Here is a 20,761-nt window from a genome sequence, read left to right as displayed (position 1 = left end):
TTGCTCTTGAGCTCACTCTGTCTTTACCTGTGTTTAGCCTGTTCTCTCAGCCAGCCTGTTCTCTCTCTCTTTGTAAAACTCCCACTCCACTCCATATACCATACACACCCTCTCTCTTTGTACTGCTCTGATGTTACTTCTCTTTCCTGTGCTTTTCTAGTATTGGACATATCCTACCTCTGATTCATTCTGTCAAATCTTTCTCTGATTCTTCACTTTTTCTGTCCCTCAATTAGACATCTGCCACATCTACTCCAGTAGTAACTCATGTGACAGGCCTAGAAACCTGAAAGCAGTCCTGAGGCAAAGAGTTTCATGGAAACTTAGCCTCCTGGAACCTTGGCATTCCAATAGCACATATACTCAAAACCTGTCCCCAGGTTAATCTGGTGTATGGAGCCATGTGCTCTCTTTCAGAATTGTTTTATTTGAAGTGCCTTTAAGGATTGATTTTGACATATAGCTAAGCCTCCACCAATGTTCCAATGTCCTAGAAAGTCCTTGAGCCAACCCTGAGCTTGGAAATCAGTAAGAATGTTACCTATTCAGTTACATTCAAATTTACCTCTAGTAGAGACAGTGAAAATAATCAGGCATTACAATTTACTTGAATAAGAGCTAGAAAGCTCAGGGCTAGTCTACATAGTAACTACTTTGAATAATAGCCGAGTTAGACCCATACAAAGGAATACATAATGGCCTAGGAAAAAGGTGGGTTGTGGTAGTATTATTCATGAAAAGGTTAGTAGAATGGAATTCCCCTGGTGCAGGTTTTTCACTAGGCCCAGAGGAATAGCATAATAATGTATTTACTAAAGGACCGCTGGTGGTGGGTTTAACAATGGACTAGCATTGCATCAGAGCAGTCACCTGGCTCCTGTGTTTAGCTGATTTTAATTAAGGATTGTTCCTATTCTCAGTTGTAAACACGGCCTGGCTCCTGCTATATTTTTATGTATGCATTTTCTTTGTTTTGTGTAGATGTACCCTGGTGGATGTATTCTTCTGTACTAAATGTATGGTGTTTGCTTGTAAAAAATTACATTCAGATACACACTCTCTCTTTGTCTGTGTCTGTCACTATTTTAGTTGCCAACTCCTTGCCCACCTGTCAGGAACCCTGATTTCTTCCATGGATTGAGGGAGGCTGAAATGAGGCCGGTCTGTGACAGACATCACTTTCAAACATGGCTGCTTCCTTTTACAAACTAACTTACATTTATTGTTAGGGATTAAAGGTGTGTAGTAAGGGTGTGTCTATATTCTAGCCAGATCATACTCTATTCCAGGAGGATCATATAGACCTACAAGGTCTTTCAATGTGATCTCTTGACCGACCAGCCATGTTGCTGGTTTAAAATTCCTTTGCACACCCCACCCCCAAATCCCACAAAATATCATGACTTTTTTTTTCTTTCTTTAATATCCCATGGGAACATGCCATTCATGGAAGCATGGTCCATTGACTGGGGGCTACCCTAGGAAAACATATTCAGCTTCCTCTGGAAGCCATTGCCTGTTCAATAGTCCCTCAGAGTGTATTCTCATGAACTTCTACTTTGCCATTCATGCTAGAGTATTTGTTGCTGTCCAGGAATCACCCCACAAGCCACAGGGACACCAATCTCAATCATAAACTTATAGCAGCTGTGTTTGCTCACAATAGACACTTTATTGAACACACACATTGGAACTGATGAATTAGGGATACATGTAAGACTCAGGAGCTGAGATTATGACTACAAGCCAGGATGTTAAAGAGCTTTTAATTCTGAAATTCATAAACAATCCAGATTTAGGGGTAGGGAACTTCCTTAGGAACATGTTTTCTTGGAACGCTTATATTGCTCCCAATGGTTGGGTTATTCAACTGTGATGGAGGTTTGGGAGGGGTGCTACTTGCCTAGCATTCATGTCTCAACTTGCCAACCAGGATGTCCAAGGGAGGTCTTGGGAACGTAAAATATATTTGAGTTCTATTGAAAAAGGGAAGTTTTATTAAAAGTGGCTATGGTAATATCAGAAGTCAATGCTTGTTTTGGTCTTAATATATTGATTAGACTTATCTATTGTGAGCAAACACAGCTGCTATAAGTTTATGAGTGCAGTAGTCCTGTCATGCCTAGAAGACTCTGGTTCCTTTCTCAGCTCTTTTAATCCTTCTATGCCCTGTTTTGTGATGATCCCTGACTCTTAAGTGGAGAATGGTACAAGCATCACAATTGTGGCTTCTGGTAACTCCATTGACACTTATTCCCTGCTCTGTGATCAGCTGTGAGTTTTCCATTTACCACCATGAGCTGCATACAGAAACAACTCTCAAGAGGTCTAAGAGCCAAACTACTCTACACACAGAGAAGTTAGTGGGCAGTTTGGTGACACAACCTTTAGGCAGGATAATAGTAATAGCTTCTCTCTTGAGGTTTGTTAGCTTCCCAATAATGGGTTCTCTGGCAGCATTTACAGTACCAAGTATGTATTTCCTCTTCCATCATAGTGGGCCTTCAGTTCAATAGGAAGTGGTTGGTTACAACATAGCAAAAATACCATGATTGCACTCAAGGGCATATCACTTTCAGACAGTCAATTAAGACTATGTTATACTTTAGGGCAGACACAGTATCTTTTCTGCCGGTAAGAAAGCTTCCTACCACTTAGAAGGCTGAGTGAAGCAGGAAAATTGTCACAATTTCAAGGCCAGTCTGGAAGACAGAAGTCCAGCTCAGCCTGAGCTATGCTGTGCAACTGTCTCAAAAATAATAAGCCTTATCATCTTGAGATTCCTAGTATAACTTCACTCACATAACTTATAAGGAGCTTCTTGTTGTTCCCGAGATAAAGAAGAGTGATGGATAATTAGGAGTTTCTGTCCTTCCAGCAGACTTAGTCGGTTTCATGGGCACACCTAATGCTCCTATACCACTTACACCACTTGCTCCTATAGCTACTTTCATAGCATGGCAGAAAATATTGTAGCTATTTACAGACCCAAAGCTAGAACCTCTTTGTAGTGTGGGTGTTGGGTTTACCAGCCTATTCTCAGCATCCTATCTTGGAAATTATCTTTAAAATATACACTGAACATTTTGTCTTTAGTTCTCTAAAAACCTCAAAAATACTAATCAAAATAAGAGACTACAATGGTTCAACAGAACAAGATTCATTTTGTTTCAACATAAATTTAGGCTTTTTATAATCTTAAATATTTGTTATGAGTAATTCTAGCTCATTTGGTCATGAATATGTATGTTTTTAGGAAAACAATTCTAAGAACTTAAAATGTGGGAAAAGGTAAGAATGGTAAATGACTTATTTGACCATTATAGAAAACTGTAAAAGGTCTATGGTAAAAGAATCTGAAAGAGGAACATAAATAGGCACTAAAATTTTGCCAAAACTGTTTTAGTCTCTGTGTACGTGTAAACAAAAGAACAGTTATTTGTGTTTAAAAAAAGACTATGTTATACAAGAATTTTGAGGTCATTAACTTAAAATTGACTATTTACTGATTCTCTATTAACCAAAGATACAGAAAGTGAAATATAACACTTTTATGCATGGGTCAATTTTTATTATAGTATAGCAAAATATATCATCATCAGACAAGGTCAATTATTCTACATACTAAAGGAATCTAATTTCGTTGTCCTCTCTTCTGGTTATTATAGACTTTGTGTTAGAGAAAATGGTGAAAGAAAAACTCCAGTCCCCCTGCTTTCCTTCAAGAAACTTGCTTTCATTTGAGACAGGTTAAAGTAATCTGCAGTCAGGCATTCTTGGGATCTCATGGGGCTGGAACAAAAGCATGGATTTCTATCAGAATTTCACTCATGTAATCTGTGAGATTTAGATAATGTTTAATCTAGCTCTGGGTTTTTGTTTGTTTTAGTTATTTTATTTTGTTTTGCTTGTGTGTGTGTGTGTGTGTGTGTGTGTGTGTGTGTGTGTGTGATAATAACAGTTAGCTGGCCCATATTTCTTTTATTGACCCTAGATTTTCTTCTTTGAATATTTGCACTATTGTAACCTGTAACTACTTTGTCTCCTGGCTTTAATTAGACCTCTGTGCTACTCTGATTATTGTTCTTTTTCTTCTCTGTCCTATTTAAGAAGATCTATGGCCAAGAGCAGAGCAGTACTGGTTTAATTCTTCTTTCATGTATTTATCAAATTGAGCCACATTTATTCTGACTTTTGAAACTAATGTAAAGTAAAAGTGAAAAATTCTTCAATCATGTAGATATAGTTTTCAAATGATTTACCTGTGATATTAAAGATGAAAGATGTCTGCATTATATAATTCTAAAGCTACAAAATAGGATTAATGATATAAGTGACAATATAAAGTTTTATTCAAGACCCTATAGCTATCATCCAGCATTCAACCAGATGTGACAGGAGGACCAGGGTGGGGAGGGGAGAGAGAGAGAGAGAGAGAGAGAGAGAGAGAGAGAGAGAGAGAGAGAGAGAGAGAGAGAGAGAGAGAGAGAGAGAGAGAATAAATATTTTTAGTCTAATGATTTTCTTTCTGAGTGCTCACTACTCATGTAAAACACAAATCCTTTGTCCTTAAATTCTTCACAGTTTTAAAAATAGCTTTAGCCTTGAGTTAGTTCATCTGGCTTTACAGAGAAAATGTGTCTTATTCTTATATATAAATTGGGCATACATATTAAAACACAAAAATGTGATTTTTGTTTACTTTCTATTATTTTAATTACAGAAAATATATATATTGTTATACATAGTATTCAAAATACATATGTACATACAGAAGTAATCAAGTTATCAAAATGTGTAGAGATGTTCACATTTAAATATTATTTTCAGGCATAAAAATCTAACTAGAGAAGCCAATAGTAATAGGAAATAATCATATAAAACAATTTATATATCCTTGTCTCTCAACTGATAATTTGAGGAAAACAGTCTATCTATGTCAAAAATATTTGTTTTATTATAAGTATTAGGTTCTCTAAACCTTCAGACTGTAGGTGTGCAACATGAGACTTTAGTGAAACAAAGACACATTACAATTTGATGGTTAAGTCAACCAAAACCTCAGAGGTAGGAGGGAAGATAAGACAAACGATGGATAGGAAAGGCTTCACTGTGTCCTCCATGAGAAGTTGCTGCCTGACAGTTGTAATCAGGTCATATGGATCTTTTGTTTTCATGGCTTACTTCCCTTCATATTTAGACAAATTCTAGAACACTACAAATCTGAAAGTTCCAGCAGACTGAAACACTTCCATAGAAAATAAGACCACAGATGAAAAATATCGCATGTGAAAATCTGCAGTTATATCAAAGTCAACTTGGAAAGAGTATTTGAAATTACCATTAGGCTGAGTATATAATTTATATATAAAGTGGAAAAAAAAATTCATTATGTCCCCAAAATAAATCTACATTATATATGAAGATATTCCAATCCTCACAAATTTATCTGTTCATATTGAAGTATAACTTGTATTAAGTAAAAACAAAACACAAGTGCTAGATAATATAGTAGAAAATTATATACATATAGTTTATCATAAGTAATATTTTGTTTGTAATTTAATTGCATAGATAGGCATTCAGTGGCTTGCCTTGCACTCATGATCTTTTGGCCTGTTTTCCTATTATTTGGGAAAAAAATGTATGACCCCATCACTAACCAGTGAAGAATGTTTGAAGTTTATTGTATATTACTTCCTTTAAAGCAAGCAACCCCATGCATCTGAAAACCAGTGTGCCTTTTCTATTTAATATCCGTAGCTACAACTGTCTGACAAAATTAATGTAAACAATCCATTACGTCTAGCATTTGTGACTTAGAACTTGTTGTCCTTGACTTCCAGTAAGAGCTTGCTCTTGTTTTCTTTAGGATGTGAATGTTACATCTTATATTTTACTTGGATGGTTTCCCTTACTTACAAGTCAATCTGTGTGAACAAGATGCATTATCTTTTTTCCCAATCAATACCACCTTCAGAGTCTCCTTTTCTATCTCTCTGTGAACTTTTGTCTCTCTCTGGCCACACAAAGAAAATCAATCCATGAGAAAGATCTATTCCTCTTTTTGAGAGACAATCTGTTTACCCCATACTGCACATTTTATTTAGCATATAGAGTATTTTTAATTAATACATTTGTTCACGTCTCTCATTTTTATTGGCTCATCACCAATATGATATTCTTAATATTTCTTGTCTTAGTTGTTTGGTTTCATTTCATTTCTTTTATTTCAGAAAAAAACGCTTGTTATGAGAGAAATTAGCAAGACTACGTAAATAAATATGAATTTTTGTAGAAATTAATAAAAACCTTGCCTAGAATAATCTCAGGTGGTTCTTTAAGGTCTTGTATTGTTTGAGAGTTTTCTTCTTTCTTTCTTTCTATTTTTTTTGTAATAAAACATTTTCCTTTTATGGAAAAGAGATTCTTTTCACATATAATATATTCTAATTATAATTTCCTCTCCATCTACTCCTCCCAGTTCCTTCCCACCTCTCTTCCCTTGGAGATCCACCATCCCCTTTTGTCATTAGAAAACAACTGGCTTCTAAGTGATTACATCCAAACACACTGACAAAATAAAATATAATAAGATGAAGCAAAAACTATCACATCAACGTTTAGCAAGGCATCCCAACAGGAGACGAATTCTAAGACCACACACAAGAATATTAATGCTTCTTGGATCAAATCTGATTCTTTCTTTTACAAAATGTTTTATGAGTCTACTTACTTAATTTGAGGCCAGACAAGACTAACAAAGTAAGATTATAACTAAAAATAAATAAATAAATATATAAATAAATAAATAAATAAATAAATAATGAAAGGAAAATACTCACTTAGAAATTGTCAACACTATATAAATAGAGTAAGGAAAATAGATTGATTATCAATGGCTATTTGATGTATAAGCATGGAGGGAAAGAAAGAACAACCACTGACAATATCAAGAAGCATTCTGTGTTGGGGAAGTAAGGCTTAGTTAGGCGAAAATGAACTCTAAGCATGATCATGACCGAAAATCTGGTGAAAGCAAATATTGTCTTAGTGCTGTCTTGATGCCTCGAGGAGACAAAAATATTCGTATTGTGACTGTATGCTCATCTCAGACTGACATTGATTATTCTGATTGTTGCTGTTAATATTAATGAATTTAAAGCTGCCTTTCCCAAGAATTAGAAGAATGTTGAGCGTGTGCCTTCTGGTTTCTAAACAAGATGTGAAACAACTAATTGTTAATTTGATAAAATTATTGCATGACCTACAGTTAGAAGTGAAATGTGGAAATTCCGAAGGAAGTTAGTGTCTACATTAACAGCTCTCCTTAAGGCTTAGGGAACATTCTGGAAGAGGGCACAGAAAAAAATGAGAGGCAGGATGAAGTCTGTGCTGCTGTATATTATCTAATGGATATGAAAGAGTGTTTGTACTCATAAACTTCTAATAGCTTTGGCTACATGCACAAGACCTATACAAGAGTAAGTTAACCAACATTCCAGTATGGATGTGAGAAAGACTCAAGATGTCCTATCTGTTGAGGCTAGCATCAGTTGATGTCTTCAGGGGGAAAGAGAGTCAGTTTTCTTAAACACAGTGCCCCTGATAGACTGTGCATATGCTGGTAGATGGCCCTATGCTGTGCACATATAGACACCACTAATTGGACTGGGTGAATCATAAAGACAACAAAATATTTATAGTATGGAAGTGGAACGTTCTATGAAAGGTAGAATAGGGATGTATATAATCAAAATATGTTCTATATACATACGGAACTCACAAAGGATAGATAAACAAAATACAAAAAAAGGTTTTAAAAATTAAAGAAAAAAATTGAGACAAGGAATGAATGGGTCTCTGCTTCTTGAGCTTTCTTTTGGGTTCTCTTCCTTCTCTTTATTTATTTTGCCCAATCACAGTGTGTTAGTTTTTATTACTGTGTTGTTGTTTGTTTGTTATTTTACATGATATTATATTGTTATATTATTATTCTATAAAACCTGTTTGGTTTCTGATGAAAGATAGAAAAAGGGTGGATCTGGATGGTATAAAATTTTAGAAGGAGCAAAGTGAAAAGAAACTATAATCATGATATGTTTTGCAAGATAAGTGAAAGTGAGAAAGAGCCTTAAACTCATTGGGACAGGGGGAAATTTCCTAAACATAACTCTAATGACTCATGCTCTAAAATCAAGAGTTGATAAATGGGACCTTATGAAACTGGAAAGCTTCTGTAAGGCAAAAGATATAGTCAATAAGACAAATTGGCAAACTACAGATTGGGAAAAAAATCTCCACCAACCCCACATCCAATAGAGCTCTAATATCCAAAATATATAAAGAACACGAGAAGCTTCAACAAACAACCCAATTTAAAAAAAATGGGATATAGACTAAACCAAGTATTCATAACAGAGGATTCTTGAATGGCTGAGAAACATCTAAAGAAATGTTCAAACCCTTAGTGATCAGAGAAATGCAAAATAAAATGACCCTTGAGATTCCACCTTTCATCAACCAGAATGGCTAAGATCAAATATCTATTTTTAATAAAAGACAAAAGAAAATTTGCTATACACCTCTCCATTTGTATGAAATTCTGGTTAATAACCCTGGCTTTCTCATTTCCCCCAATCTATAAATCCTTGCTCTTGTTACTGTACTGTGGACCTGATACTTTTTCTCAGACTCTCAATCTATAAATCCTTGGTATTGTTATTATACTATGGAACTGACATTTCGCTCTCAAACTAGAAATGCTGGTCATCTCTGCTCCAGCCCCAAAAGTCTTTCAATAAAGTTTTATTTTGGTGACAGTGTAAGATTTAGTGTTCAGAAATTAAGCAGTTTTGATGGTTGCAGCAGAAGTGACTCATCAATAGAAACATCAGGCTTCTACTATTCAGATGATTAGCTTTACCACCCATGCCAAATTAGTGCTGGCTATACCCTTGTACCTGATCGTCACACAACTAATGCTATTTCAAGTTTTCTAGGTTGAAAGAGTGAACACTATACTAGTAAAATGACAAACTGTAAACCCATGCCTTGAAAACTTGGTGATGCTGCCATTGTTGACTTGGTTCCAAATAAGACCACAGATGTGGAAAGCTTCTATGTCTGTTCTTTTCTGAAACGTGTTTGCAACTTGATCTAAGCAGGAGATATAACTACTATGTGATCTCTCTTAGGTGCATTCTGAACAGAGGAAAGCTGTGTCTGAAAATATGCTCAGCATGTAAGTTTGCTTGTGCTCTTCCAGAAGACCTTAATCCTATCCCTAGTTCTCATACCCTGTAGCACATGACTACCTATAACTAGCTCTAGGATATTAGATGCCCCTCTTCTTGACCTTGATGGGCATCAACACATTAAATGCACACACACACTCACACACACACATACACACACACACACACACACACAAAGTATAAGTAAATATACATCTTAAACAGGTGAAATTCAAATGTATAATAACAGGATACTAGTTACCTTTTAGAAAAGGTAAACAATATAAAAATGAGTGTGTGTAGAGTTTAATAATGATCTTATTATTCTTAAAAGTATAAAAATCACAGCAGTAATAGTGGAAATGAAGAACAAATAAGGTATAAGGCACACACGCATACATACCCACACACACACACACACACACACCAAATGGCAATAGCAATTGCTACAATATCAGTATGTGTTAAGTATATATGTTTTCACCTTTCCTGTCAATAAAACATGTCAAAATAAAATGACCACATAAACAAGAATTGACTACATGCTTTTTGTAAGACATGCTTTGGTGGAAAGTGACAGGCTGGATCAACATTCTACAGAAGTCATACGCAAGAGAAAGCAACATCAGCTATACCTTCATCAAAGAATGGAGATTTGATATCAAAAACTGATATGATTGAGAGGGATTTTTGTAATTATAAAAGAATTAAGTCTTCAAGAAAAATACTGTAATTAGAAACATATGTCAAGCAGATACCAGGAGTACAAAAAGAAGTAAAAACTTAGGGGAGAATCAGAGAACTATGACACAGTATTAAAATTTTATATTCTAATTTAAGTAACAGTTTTTACTACTAAGTAAGTGAATGCCATCCATGAACAAAAGTGAGCACTAGAATTTTGGACCTAGGAAAGTATAGAACATGAATACCAAGCAATAACAAAAGACATATACTGTTCAAGTATTGAGAAAATGTCTCCAGTATCTCTTTTATTGACCATGCAATAAATCTCAATAAATTTAAAGACTGAAATAATGCAAATTCTATTTTACATGCAGAGTAAAATGTTGTAATAAATATTAAAAAAAAAAAGTCCTGGCACTGGGTTCCTCCTGCCTTTGACCATTTTTATTCCCAGATGAAGGACACTCACATAAACCCTTTATATTTAAATAGGCCTTAAGCAGCACAATAGCTAGATGACTGCCTACCTTCCATGCTGTTAGAATCTGCTTTCCTACTGACAACCACTTTATCACTTTTTATTTACTATGTTTCATTTTGGCTGCTCTTAACCCAACTAGGCAGCCCTCTGAGCTGTGGTCTCTTGACCCAGAGGCCATGGTGTCATTTCTTTCTTCTCTATCACATGGTCCCTCTCTCCCTTCCTTGTGGTCTCTCTATCTGGAAACCCAAAGCCTACATATTTCTCTTCTCCCCAGCTACTGGCTACAGGGCTCTTTATCAATCAGAATTAATTGGGGGCTGGGTCCAAAAGGCTATGTGCTAACCCCAAATCTTGGAACTCCTAATCTTGGTGGCTAACACTTAGCATTACTATAATATATACAAGCAGTAAAGACAAAACCTCAACAATTACCCCCTTTAATCCAATAAAAGTTTATATTTTTTCTCAGATAAATTTAATGCAATTATAACAATTATGTAAATTATAAGATAATATATGTACTTGTAACATTTAGTCTATTATATTTGTTAATTTAGATAAAGTATTTTATTATCTGTCCAACTTAAAGAGTTTGTAAGTTTGTACCTTAATCATGTTTGAATTTTACTTGTATTACCATCTGGTAGGAAGTTGTATAGCTATTGTTTTGCTTAAGACATATTTAAATATAAAGGCTGTGTGCATTTGTGTGTGTGTGTGTGTGTGTGTGTGTGTGTGTATGTGTGTGTGTGTGTGTGTGTGTGTGTGTGTGTGTGTGTGTGTGTTATCTGGGAACAAAAATGGTCAAAAGCAGGAAGGAACCCCACACTGAGGTTTTTTTTAAATATTTATCATCACAGTGGAATGACACTATAATATCACAAAAATTAGGAAATTCAAAAATATATGTAGAAATTAAACACCACCTTTATTTATTGAGAAATATATTTAGAAATTAAACACCACCTTTATTGAGAAAACAATAGGTCAAGTAAGAAATCACACAGAAATTATAATGGAACTTAAATTCTAGGGGAAATAAAAATATAATATTCTGAAAACTGAGATTCATCCAAAGTTAAGATTAGTAAATGATAACTATATAACTGGAAATCTCTATTTAAGAGGAGGAGGACTAGGATGAGGCAGAGGAAAGACTTCAGTGCAAAAACAGCATTATACCTCAGGGAATTAGCAAAAGATGCACAGAGTACAGAGGTAGCCTTAGGTAACATTGATTAACATAGTAAGAAGTCTCAAATAACTAAAATCAGAAATTAGAAATGTACATACTACTGATTTTAGAGATACATGAGAGAATTATAATCATCCAAACATCTAAGTATCAAGTTACATCACTAGTACTAGAAAAAGTCAAACTGAAGCCATACAGAGGAGCTGCTTCACATATATTATTAAGAAGTCTTTTTTTTTTTGTTTGTTTGTTTTGGGTTTTTTTGTTTGTTTGTTTGTTTGTTTTTTATTTTTAATATTTTTATTACATATTTTCCTCAATTACATTTCCAATGCTATCCCAAAAGTCCCCCATAGCGCCCCCCACTTCCCTACCCACCCATTCCCATTCTTTTGGCCCTGGCATTCCCCTATATTGGGGCATATAAAGTTTGCAAGTCCAATGGGCCTCTCTTTCCATTGATGGCCGACTAGGCCATCTTTCGATACATATGCAGCTAGAGACAAGAGCTCCGGGGTTCTGGTTAGTACATCATGTTGTTCCAACAATAGGGTTGCAGATCCCTTTAGCTCCTTGGGTACTTTCTTGGGTATTAAGAAGTCTTAAAACCAAAGAAAATTTAGTGTTGGGAAGACTGGAGAAACAGAATTCTTTGTGCCACTGCTCCTGTGTGGCCATTGTGGGAGATCACATGATGCTTCCTTAGCAAACAGAAAGCATGATTATTATACCATCTATAATTCTACTTTTGTAGACATATATCTGCTCATGATGACATTATTGACCATAACTAAAAGAAGGAAAGATGCCAAGAGATGAGTATGTGAAATGTTAGCATGTAGGTAAAGAGTAACATTATTCAACATTAAAAAGAAAGGTAACTATACTAAATTGTTCACATATACTAAATTGATCACATATACTAAATTGATCACAGGGCCCCCTATGGAGGAGCTAGAAAAAAATACCTAAGGAGCTAAAGGGGTCTGCAACCCTATAGGTGGAACAACAATATGAACTAACCAGTACCCTCCAGAGCTCGTGTTTCTAGCTGCATATGTACCAGAAGATAGCCTAGTGTGCCATCACTGGGAAGAGAGGCCCATTGGTCTTGCAAACTTTATATGCCCTAGTACAGGGGAATGCCAGGGCCAAGAAGTGGGAGTGTGGGGGGGTAGGGGGTGGGAGGGAGAATGGGTAGTTTTGGGATAGCATTGGAAATGTAAATGAGGAAAATACCTAATAAAAAAAGAGGAACATTATTCAACATTAAAAAGAAAGGTAACTACTAAATTGTTGAATGTGGATGAATCATAGCATAACCTTAAATGACAGAAAGAAAAGACAAATATGGGAGAACACCCCATATTTTTACCAAAGGTAATCAAATCCTTGCAAGCATACCAAAATGCTACTCTTCAGAGCCTGAAAAGAGGAGAACAGGAAACTATTACCTGAAGAAAGACTAAGTTTCTCTAAATATTACTGGTGGTTCCCAACAAAAGGTAATGTATTTGTGCACTGAGGAGGACACTCAAAGAAGTGTAAAAATGCTGAAAATTTCCATAATATTTAACCACCGAAGAGCAGAGTTATATGGCAAAGAACAGAATATGTAATTTAACTTTTATTTTACTTGTCTTTGTTTTTATTAGACACATTCTTGAATAATTAATATTACATAAAAATAAAAAGGACACGTTGAACATGGAGATACCTCTAGCAGGAACTTAATCCCAGTGATTACTTGTTCAATAGCTCTGAGGCATTTTAATTATCATAATAAATTATATAATCATTATATAATTATCTATAATTATAATATCATATAACTATAATTATAACTAAATGAACATGTCCTAAGCAACTACAATGTGCTAGGGGCTAGGTATAACGAAAAGATATTTTATTTTATTGGCTTTGTCCCATTCCAATTTTGGCAGGGATTCCTACGTTCTTATATTTTGATGCCAAAAAATTTCTTCTATGAGTATAAGCTTTCTCTAATATTTGTATTTCCTTTACCTAATTTATAAACCTTGTAAATTTTCCAAATCATTTTGAAGCAACCTGTTTTTAAAACATTAAGAAGTCTATCCTACTTATTTTTATTTTATTAAAAATATATTTGTTTTTGTTTTGGTGATGAAAAAAGATGTTCTATTATTAAGAAAAAAATACAGTATCTTGGCTGTGAATAATTGGAGTTTCAAACCAAGTAAATGTGCTTTATGTGCAGAGTGGAATGGACAGATAAAATCACCTCTAACACCTAAAGTCTGATCACAGGAGCTCAAGTCAAAGGCTGAGAAACCAATTCTTATATCTAAATGTAATTGAGTTGAAGCTCAGTTGCTCAAGTCTTACCCAGTGTTCATGGAACCACAGTTATTTCAGCAACCTCCCTTGTTTACTTCCTTCAGAAAAAGTCATTAGAAATTGAAAATAAACCTAAAATGTCACAAAAGAAAAAATTCTTCATGCATCTTCAGAGGGAGGACTTCTGTCCTAATGCAATCCCAATCAGGCAAAATACATATGTATTTAATAATGTGGCTAGGTAACGTGAAAGCATAGCATATCACTGGTAAACAGAGCCCATGATGACACCTAAGGAATTAAAAGGAGTGTTTTAATATATATATGCATATATATATATATATATATATATATATATATATATATATATATGCGTGTTCTGGTTCCAAATATGGGCAACTGAGAAAGTACCATTAAATATAAAACTCTAGGAAAACCCAGAATTAAATCTTGGAATGTGTGAGACAAAAGCAATGACTATGTGGGTGTTTTGTTTAATAACAGAGAACAAATTATGTAGTAGAAATATTTACATTTATGTCAACAATGTCTGCATTACTAAATGCTGATCTATTTATCATACATACAGCAGAAAATAAACTAAGAGGGAAATTGGGAAAATACACTGACTTTTTACTATGAAGCAGCAGATGTTTAGCCTTTTCACAGAGGTCAAGAGGAGAGGTTGCACGGGTCCATGTTTAACTCTTGTTTCATTTCAATTATGTAGACAAAAAATGTTCCTAGCTCATTTTTATCTTTTATACTGTGGAGGACATATCAGCTAACTCAATAATTTCCTACACAAACAGGATAACTAATGAGTACTTGTTCAGTAAATATGTTTCTGCACACCATAGGGTCATCAGCAAAATGCAAAAGCATTCGTTAGTTACACCGTTTTTGTCAGTCCTTGAACGGAAATTACTTTATTCTGGCATGTACAGCCTCAAAAAAAAAATTCAGGAGTTAGAAGTACTTCAACATATCTTTGTAGAAAGATGCCAACAGTTTCTTGCTATAAAATGTCTATGCTTCATCCTAAGCCTCAGCTGGAGAGAAGGAGGGGGGTGATAGAGAGGGAGGGAGGAATAGAGAAAGAGAGACAGACACAGAGAGAGACAGAGGAGAGAGTAAGAGACAGAGAGACAGAGAGAGACAGGAGAGAGAGAGAGAGAGAGAGAGAGAGAGAGAGAGAGAGAGAGAGAGAGAGAGAGAGAGAGAGAGAGAGAACAAGCACTGGTGTTTCATACTAGAATTTTGGCAGATGCCAAACAACCCATGGAAATGAATCTTTGTGAGACACCCAGGTTATTTCTACAACTCCCCAAGCTTATCTGCAAGTTCTGGGCCCTCAGAGCTCAAAACAATTCATTTCAGAAAAAAGTACTTTAACTGGGTATCTTAAGGTTTGTTTAAGAAAATCTGACACCGGGGCCTAGCAAACACAGAAGTGGATGCTCACAGTCAGCTATTGGATGGATCACAGGGCCCCCAATGGAGGAGCTAGAGAAAGTACCCAAGGAGCTAAAGGGATCTGCAACCCTATAGGTGGAACAACATTATGAACTAACCAGTACCCCAGAGCTCTTGACTCTAGCTGCATATGTATCAAAAGATGGCCTAGTCGGCCATCACTGGAAAGAGAGGCCCATTGGACTTGCAAACTTTATATGCCCCAGTACAGGGGAACGCCAGGGCCAAAAAGTGGGAATGGGTGGGTAGGGGAGTGGGGGGGAGTGTATTGGGGACTTTTTGAATAGCATTGGAAATGTAAATGAGGAAAATACCTAATAAAAAAAACTCAATAAAAAAGAAAGAAAGAAAGAAAGAAAGAAAGAAAGAAAGAAAGAAAGAAAGAAAGAAAGAAAGAAAGAAAGAAAGAAAATCTGACAGTAGCCTGACAGGGGTGGTACATGCCTTTAATCCCAGCACTTGGGAGGCAGAGGCAGGCAGATTTCTGAGTTTGAGGTGAGCCTGGTCTACTCAGTGAGTTCCAGGACACCCAGGGCTATACAGAGAAAACCTGTCTCAAAGAGAGGAAGAAGAAAGAAAGAAAGAAAGAAAGAAAGAAAGAAAGAAAGAAAGAAAGAAAGAAAGAAAGAAAGAAAGAAAGAAAGAAAGAAAGAAAGAAAGAAAGAGAGTCTGCACAGGTGAGAGTGTGCACCACAGAAGCTGACCACAGAGCCACTGAGGCAGCACCCTTTTGGGGCCACAGACATCCGGCACCCTCCCAGCCAGAGGACAGTGGTCTGCCCTGCACAGGAGCCCTCTGCCTCAGGAGTAGGGAGCACCATCTTGGTTCCAGGACTCCGCCGAACTTAGGAACTTAGTCTGCACAGGTGAGAGTGTGCACCACAGAGGCAGACAGCTTCTGTGACCTGCCAAAACAACACAGCATCTGGGAAAGGTCCTGTTTTGGGCCTTCTTCTTCGGCCAGGAGGAGGTCCAAACACCAGATATCTGTGCACCTTCCCTGTAAGAGGAGAGCTTGCCAGCAGAGAGTGCTCTAACCACTGAAACTCAGAGGAGAGAGCCTGTCTCCCAGGTCTGCTGATAGATGGTAATCAGAATCACCAGAAGAACAATCTCTAAACAGAGACAACTATAACAACTAACTCCAGAGATTACCAGATGGCGAAAGGTAAACGTAATAATCTTACTAACAGAAACCAAGACCACTCACCATCATCAGAACCCAGCACTCCCACTTCGCCCAGTCCGGGGCACCCCAACACACCTGAAAAGCTAGACCTGGATTTAAAAGCATATCTCATGATAATGGTAGAGGACATCAAGAAGGACTTTAATAACTCACTTAAAGAATTACAGGAGAACATTGCTAAAGAGTTACAAGTCCTTAAAGAAAAACAGGATAACACAATCAAACAGGTAGAAGTACTTAAATAAAAACAGGAAAAGACAACCAAAAAGGTAGAAGTCCTTAAAGAAAAACAGGAAAACACATCCAAACAGGTGATGGAAATGAACAAAACCATACTAGACCTAAAAAGGGAAGTAGTAACAATAAAGAAAACCCAAAATGAGGCAACACTGGAGATAGAAACCCTAGGAAAGAAATCTGGAATCATAGATGCGAGCATCAGCAACAGAATACAAGAGATGGAAGAGAGAATCTCAGGTGCAGAAGATTCCATAGAGAACATCGGCACAACAATCAAGAAAATGGAAAATGCAAAAATATCCTAACTCAAAACATCCAGGAAATCCAGGACAAAATGAGAAGACCAAACCTATGGATAATAGGAGTGGATGAGAATGAAGATTTTCAACTCAAAGGACCAGCAAACATCTTCAACAAAATTATAGAAGAAAACTTCCCAAATCTAAAGAAAGAGATGCCCATGAACATACAAGAAGCCTACAGAACTCCAAATAGACTGGACCAGAAAAGAAATACCTCCCGACACATAATAATCAGAACAACAAATGCTCTAAATAAAGATAGAATACTAAAAGCAGTAAGAGAAAAAGGCCAAGTAACATATAAAGGCAAGCCTATCAGAATTACACCAGATTTTTCACCAGAGACTTTGAAAGCCAGAAGATCCTAGACAGACGTTATACAGACACTAAAAGAACACAAATTCCAGTCCAGGCTACTATACCCAGCCAAACTCTCAATTAACATAGATGGAGAAACCAAAGTATTCCACGACAAAACCAAATTCACACATTATCTTTCCACGAATGCAGCCCTTCAAAGGATAATAACAGAAAAAAAAAATACCAGGAAGGGAACCATGCCCTAGAAAGAACAAGAAGGTAATCCCTCAACAAACCTAAAAGAAGACAGCCACAAGAACAGAATGCCAACTTTAACAACAAAAATAACAGGAAGCAATAATCACTTTTCCTTAATATCTCTTAATATCAATGGACTCAACTCCCCGATAAAAAGACATAGACTAAAAAACTGGCTACACAAACAAGACCCAACATTTTGCTTTTTACAGGAAACTCATCTCAGAGAAAAAGATAGACACTACCTCAGAATGAAAGGCTGGAAAACAATTTTCCAAGCAAATGGTATGAAGAAACAAGCTGGAGTAGCCATTCTAATATCTGATAAGATTGACTTCCAACCCAAAGTCATCAAAAAAGACAGGGAGGGGCACTTCATACCCATCAAAGTTAAAATCCTCCAAGAGGAACTATCAATTCTGAATATCTATGCTCCAAATAAAAAGGCAGCCACATTCATTAAAGAAACTTTAGTAAAGCTCAAAGCACACATTGCACCTCATACAATAATAGAGGGAGACTTCAACACACCACTTTCACCAATGGACAGATCATGGAAACAGAAACTAAACAGGGACACAGTGAAACTAACAGAAGTTATGAATCAAATGGATCTGGCAGATATCAACAGAACATTCTATCCTAAAACAAAAGGATATACCTTCTTCTCAGCATCTCATGGTACCTTCTCCAAAATTGACCACATAATTGGTCCCAAAACAGGCCTCAACAGATACAAAAATATTGAAATTGTCCCATGCATCCTATCAGATCACCAAGGACTAAGGCTGATCTTCAATATCAAAATAAATAATAGAAAGCCAACATTCACGTGGAAACTGAACAACACTCTTCTCAATGATACCTTGGTCAAGGAAGGAATAAAGAAAGAAATTAAGGACTTTTTAGAGTTCAATGAAAATGAAGCTACAACATACCCAAACTTATGAGACGCAATGAAAGCATTTCTAAGAGGAAAACTCATAGCTCTGAGTGCCTCCAAAAAGAAACTAGAGAGAGCACACATTAGCAGCTTGACAACACACATAAAAGCACTAGAACAAAAGGAAGCAAATTCACCCAAGAGGAGTAGGCAGCAGGAAATAATCAAACTCAGGGGCGAAATCAACCAAGTGGAAACAAGAACAACTATTCAAAGAATCAACCAATCAAGGAGCTGGTTCTTTGAGAAAATCAACAAGATAGATAAACCCTTAGCCAGACTCACTAGAGGGCACAGGGAAAGCATTCTAATTAACAAAATCAAAATGAAAAAGGAGACATAACAACAGATCATGAAGAAATCCAAATACACCATCAGATCCTTCTACAAAAGGCTATACTAAAAAAAACTGGAGAACCTGGATGAAATGGAGAAGTTTCTAGACAGATACCAGGTACCAAAGTTGAATCAAGATCAGGTTAATGATCTAAACAACCCTTTATCCCCCAAAGAAATAGAAGCAGTCATTAATAGTTTCCCAACCAAAAAAAGCACAGGACCAGATGGGTTTAGTGCAGAGTTCTATCAGACCTTCAAAGAAGATCTAATCCCAGTTCTTCACAAACTATTCCACAAAATAGAAACAGAAGGTACTCTACCCAACTCATTCTATGAAGCCACCATTACTATGATACCTAAACCACAAAAAGACCCAACAAAGATAGAAAACTTCAGACCAATATCCCTTATGAATATTGATGCAAAAATCCTCAATAAAGTTCTTGCTAACAGAATCCAAGAACATATCAAAACAATCATCCATCCTGACCAAGTAAGTTTTTTCCCAGGGATGCAGGGATTGTTCAATATACAGAAATCCATCAACGTAATTCAGTATATAAACAAACTCAAAGACAAAAACCACATGATCATCTTGTTAGATGTGGAAAAAGCATTTGACACGATCCAACACCCATTCATGATAAAAGTCTTTGAAAGTTCAGGAATTCAAGGCCCATACCTTAACATGATAAAAGCAATCTACAGCAAACCAGTAGCCAACATCAAAGTAAATGGTGAGAAGCTTGAAGCAATCCCTCTAAAATCAGGGACTAGACAAGGATGTCCACTTTCTCAATACCTATTCATCATTGTACTTGAAGTCCTAGCCAGAGCAATTCTACAACAAAAGTAGATCAAAGGGATACAAATTGGAAAAGATGAAGTCAAAATATCACTTTTTGCAAATGAGATGATAGTATATATAAGTGACCCTAAAAATTCCACCAGAGAACTCCTAAACCTGATAAACAGCTTCGGTGAAGTAGCTGGATATAAAATTAACTTAAACAAATCAATGGCCTTTCTCTACACAAAGAACAAACAGGCTGAGAAAGAAATTAGGGAAACAACACCCTTCTCAATAGTCACAAATAATATAAAATATCTTGGCGTGACTCTAACTAATGATGTAATAGATCTGTATAATAAAAATTTCAAGTCTCTGAAGAAAGAATTATAGAAGATCTCAGAAGATGGAAAGATCTCCCATGCTCATGGATTGGCAGGATCAACATTGTAAAAATGGCTATCTTGCCAAAAGCAATCTACAGATGAAATGCAATCCCCATCAAAATTCCAACTCAATTCTTCAATGAATTAGAAAGTGCAATCTGCAAATTCATCTGGAATAATAAAAAACCTAGGATAGCAAAAAATCTTCTCAAGGTTAAAAGAACCTCTGGTGGAATCACCATGCCGGACCTAATGCTTTACTACAAATCAAATGTGATAAAAACTGCATGGTACTGGTATAGTGACAGACAAGTAGACCAATGGAATAGAATTGAAGACCCAGAAATGAACCCACACAGCTACGGTCACTTGATCTTCGAGAAGGGAGCTAAAACCATCCAGTGGAAGAAAGACAGCATTTTCAACAAATGGTGCTGTCACAACTGGTTGTTATCATGTAGAAGAATGCGAATGGATCCATTCCTATCTACTTGTACTAAGGTCAAGAATAAGTGGATCAAGGAAATTCACAAAAAACCAGAGACACTGAAACTTATAGAGGATAAAGTGGGGAAAAGCCTTGAAGATATGGGCACAGGGGAAAAATTCTTGAATAG

This window comes from Mus caroli, unplaced genomic scaffold (assembly GCF_978045245.1).
Source record: "Mus caroli unplaced genomic scaffold, Mus_caroli_1 scaffold_10, whole genome shotgun sequence".
Lineage (NCBI taxonomy): Eukaryota > Metazoa > Chordata > Mammalia > Rodentia > Muridae > Mus > Mus caroli.
This window is presented reverse-complemented; position numbering follows the sequence as displayed.